Source organism: Otolemur garnettii, unplaced genomic scaffold (assembly GCF_000181295.1).
Source record: "Otolemur garnettii isolate 467f Iridium unplaced genomic scaffold, OtoGar3 scaffold00013, whole genome shotgun sequence".
NCBI classification, from domain to species: domain Eukaryota; kingdom Metazoa; phylum Chordata; class Mammalia; order Primates; family Galagidae; genus Otolemur; species Otolemur garnettii.
In genome coordinates this window covers 18,363,680-18,368,706 of record NW_003852408.1, presented here as the reverse complement: position 1 = coordinate 18,368,706, position 5,027 = coordinate 18,363,680, and the positions used below count along the sequence as shown (strand labels likewise).

At 33.6% G+C, this 5,027-nt stretch overlaps 1 non-coding gene across 1 annotated transcript; it reads right to left on the bottom strand.

Moving 5' to 3' along the window:
- Window positions 1-643: 643 nt before the first annotated feature.
- On the bottom strand, window positions 644-750 carry LOC111723637. Its single transcript, XR_002772137.1, has one exon. It is a non-coding gene; the product is annotated as a U6 spliceosomal RNA (small nuclear RNA).
- Between the last annotated feature and the right edge of the window lie 4,277 nt (window positions 751-5,027).

Here is a 5,027-nt window from a genome sequence, read left to right as displayed (position 1 = left end):
CTCATTTTTTCCACTTATCAACTGCATATTTACTTGGGGTTTTTTGTTTATTTGTTTTTGGTACATGTTGGGCTCTATTATTTGCCCCTATTCATCACCAAATCTCTTCCTCTGTTTATCTGTGTGTAGAATTGTTATTGATTGATGAATGAAAGATTTCAAATGAATCAAAACATAAAGGATAATACAATGAACTTCATGTATCTATTAAGAATTATTGAAACATCACCAATCTTACCTAATATTTGTCCATCCAATTACCCCAATATACTGGATAATTTTGAAGCAAGTATCATACATAATATTTCATCTGTAAACACTCTGGGATGCATTTCTAAAAGACAAGTCATTTTTGAAGCATAATTTACATATCCATAGCAAAATATACAAATCTTAAGTGTGTATGTAGTTTGCTACATTTGACATGCGAATGCAATCATATAAATATAACTTATATTAGAATATAGAACATTTACACCATGTGGAAATTTTCTTAATGTCTCTTCCTAGAAGCTATCCTCCAGGGGTAACTGCAATTCTGACTTCATAAACATAGCTTAATTTTATTAAGCCCTTGTTAAGCTTCAATGAATCTAATCTAATAACATTTCTATGGTATCTGATGTCATTTTTTTTTTCGTTTAAAACTATGGAATGCTTGATCAATTTGCATGTCATCCTTGCGCAGGGGCCATGCTAATCTTCTCTGTATCATTTTAATTTTAGTATATGTGCTGCTGAAGCAAGCACGGTATCTGATGTCTTTCACTTAACTTTGCTTTTATGAGATTTATCCATATTGTGAGTTTCAGCAATTTATTCTTTTTTGGTGTTAAGTAGCATTCCATTATACAAATATACCACAATTATGACATATATGTTCTTTCTAGCTTTTTTTCTTTATAATAAAAGCTGTTGTGAAAGTACATTTATGTATCGTTTGGTGAACATATGCATGACAAAGGAGAGACAAATATTCAGGTAGAATGATACTACAAGACTGTTTTCGTGGACTAATTCATAGTCCTACAATCCATGTTTCAGAGTTTAAGTAGCTTCACATGTTTGCAAACATTTGATATTATTAGTCCTCTTTATTGTAGCTATTTTGCTGATGTTTATTGATAGGTTATGTTTTTTATGGACCTATTTCTGTTAATAAATTGAGCACATTTCATATGCTTCTTTGACATTATTTCCAGATATTTGCTAATTAGAAATAATGTGGCTGTGAACATTCTTGTACATGTGTCCTTACTTGGTCAGGCTACTGAATATCTGCCTGATCCTAGTTATTGATTCACGGTGACACCTATGACAGATCAAGATTCCTATTCTTTTTCTTCAATCTGGATTTCATTGTCCGTATCTGACCCTAAGCTTCTGGTCTTTAGTTTACTGATTTCATCTGATTTCTCTAGCTCTCGTTCTATGTTTATTAATGTATTTCCCTAATTCTGGCCTCATCTATACCTTTATTGAAATACAAAGTTCATCTTCTCTGTGGTACTACCATTCACCATCTTGGGATCTGAAACAATGGTGAATAAATGAATCCACTGAATATTATGAAAATCATCTGATAAAAATAGAAGGACTGAAAAGGTCTTATTAGATAAGGGCAAATATTCTCAGGGAAGATAAAAGAAGGGGAATGTAGCAGAGTAGGAATCGGCTGGAGCATCTCTAATATGTTATGTTGAACTCATTAATAAGAAGGCATATTCAGTTAGATGAAGAGACAAGTTGGTAAAATGCCTTGTAGATGGGTCAAAGAGCTTTCATATTATTTAATAGAATAGATAGCAATCAGCCATGAGGGTTCCTAAATTTCTTCCATAAGCATATTTTACATGATAGTTTTTTTTCTAATTTTTAAAAAGCATAATCAATTGTTAAAAATTTAAATACAACTATATATACATATTCTAGTACAATATTTGTTTACTATGTAAAGCAAATAAATATTTCTTTTTAGAATTATGTATTTTTCATTGAACTTTCCTAAAAAAAAAAAAGGAAAGAAAAAGGCTTGTAGCATATCTTCTTGGTGCCCAAGTAATAAGTTAGTGTGTGAGTTAACTTTTTAGTTTAGTAGTGGGAGATGCTGTGCACCTGCCTGTGTGAAATTGATGAAGATCAATTCCATTCACTCAAAGCATCTGTGTTAAGAAAATCTCCAAATTTTCTCATGTACTATTTATTTATTTATTTATTTTTTGAGACAGAGCCTCAAGCTGAGCCCTTGGGTAGAGTGCCATGGCTTCATTGCTCACAGCAACCTCCAACTCCTGGGCTCAAGCGAGTCTCCTGCCTCAGCCTCCCCAGAAGCTGGGACCACAGGCGCCCGCCACAACACACGGCTATTTTTTGGTTGCAGCCATTATTATTGTTTGGTGGGCCGGGCTGGATTCAAACCCACCACCTTGGGTGTATGTGGCTGGTGTCTTAGCTGCTTGAGTCACAGGTGCCAAGCCCTCATGTACTATTTAATTACTTACTTTTAAAAAAGAAGGTGCAAATAGATATTATTGTCATGGTATACCTGGTAAAGAAATTCCTTAAACTGAGCCATTAAGGCCAGAGCTTAGATGCACACGAGTCTACTTATGAGAGTCTCTGTCCAGTATGCATTGGCTGATCTTTTTATGGCAAAATCTACACTCTGTGCATTTGAAAATATATCTAAGACACAATCTGGGTTTATTTCCTTTATTCCAGATTGCAGAGAATACTTATATATTTCTCTGGTGAAAGTTGATAATTTGTCAGGTGCAACTGCCTCTGCTTTTAGGAAGTCATTTAAGTAATTTCCCTTCTATTAAGGCTAATAAGAACCTTTCATAGTTGTTTAATTTTGTATCTTCTGGACCACAATCCTTTTTTAATATTTTAGAAGGTACTAAATTTAACTATGATTCTTTATAGTGTGAAGTATAATTTTTTGTCCCAATGAGAAGTTCTCTCTATTAAAATTTCTTGAGCCCACAGGCTCATATCTATGCCAATCAACTCTTCTTGGTTTTGTTTTCTCTAAGAGAGAGAGAGAGAGAGAGAGAGTGTGTGTGTGTGTGTGTGTGCATGTGCACATGTGTGTGTTAATAGGGGTGCAGGGAGATGGAGTTCATAACCATGATAGATACTATCTTTTCAAAGAGTAAACAAAATCTACAAGAAAAATGAAAGCAGGAAACTTTTTAAAAGAATGGTCCTTTAAAAAAATTACATATTATAAGTCATTTTGCAGAATGGATGCTAAATTGGTTTATTCATCTCAGAGGCTTAACTTCACAGTAGATAGCAAGTAAAGCCCTGAACATTATCCAGTAAATTTGTCCATTCTGAAAATTAAAGCCAGAAAAATACCAGACCCTTGGCAGCTTCCCAGAAGTACTTTTGCACCTGTCAGTTTGGTTGTCTATGTTCTCTGTTACTCACCAGAAATTTATAGTGACCATTTCACTTGCTTTGGCTAAATTCACTTTACTTTAAATGGTAACCTCTTTTATTCTACATTTATACTTTTTGTATATGCTAATTCCTCTACACCCCTGTACCCATCTTAGTTTTCCAGGCTTTTGTTTTCCTTTAGCCTTTTTTATTTTCCAAACAATGAAAATAGAGTGGGAATTTGAAGTAATTGGTTAATATTTTCATGTAATGTTATAACTTTCATCTGGATACTTTCACTTTAATTTCTTTAAATTAACAAACATGTATTAAGTAACTAAGTAACACTTCTTCAAATATTGTTCAAGGCAAGAATATCACTATTAAAAGATGCAATTTTCTTGAAATACTTCTTGCTTTAATCTTTGCTGGCTGGTTTGTTACAGCTGGCTGGCACTTTTGGTTATCAGTCGTCTGAAGGCATCAGAAGATGAACACCCATCTTAACTTCCCCTGTTATTTTCCTTAGAACTGGATGCCTGTTTCTTGAAATATGGCATTCTATCTGTTGGTCAGGTTGATCACAAAGATTAGGAACAATTCCAGATAGGTCAGTTTGACATTTATATCTTGAATGTGATTACTCTTCTTTCAATTCATCAATGAAACTCTCTTGTTATGCTTTCATAAGGCATTAATGAGGCATATATAAATTATGGTTGGTTAATATTGCCCTGTTGGTGCTGAATTTATGCCTGTGGCAAAGACAGCTTATGATTTAAATAATGTTTAAAACCATCGACACAGGAATCTCAGCAATTTCATAACATTTTTACTTAATGGTGAAATAGAGGGTAAGGAAACGAATCAATGTTTTCCTTTGAACTTCTTACTGGAGAGGAGCATTATAAGTGCTTTGTATGTATTTACATTAATTCTTAAAACAATCTTTCAAGATTGGTGTCATTAGAACCACTTTACTGATAGATAAATAACCTGAGAATATCAGAGTGGATTCAAGGTCAAGTTGACAACTGATCTGCAAGTATTTAGTGGACATTTACTATCGGTACAGCTATTCTGAAGAGAAGAGTAAGACAATAAACACAGGTGCAATTCTCATAATTCGTCAGGTGATAAAAACCTACAAATACAAGTACCAGAGTTATTAGGATTGAATAGTGTATTTGTATTCTTGAGATTTTTCTTATTGTAGCTATCTTTTTAAAACAGACTTTAACAGCATAGACATGATACACTAACCTAATAATCCTAATAAAATAACTGGATAATTTGATCCAAATTATTTATTGCATTGTTATTTAACATTAGGAGGTATTAGTTTATAGTGTGTAAATAGCTGTAGTTATACATTAAGGGGATGTACAGAGTCAGAGGACAGTTGTAGATAAAAGCATACATATTAATATTATATGGCTTACAAAATGATTGTTACTTTGGGCAGTTATCACAATACCCCTGTGAAATTAGTCCATTTTGCCTACTAGGAAACTGAAGATCACCTTGGTTAATGGCTGTTCAGGGTCATGTACCTAATAAGTGGGGGGGTGAGGGTTCACACCCATACCCTCCTGTGCCATTTTCCTAGCTTTCTTCCAAGACAATAGAATATGTAA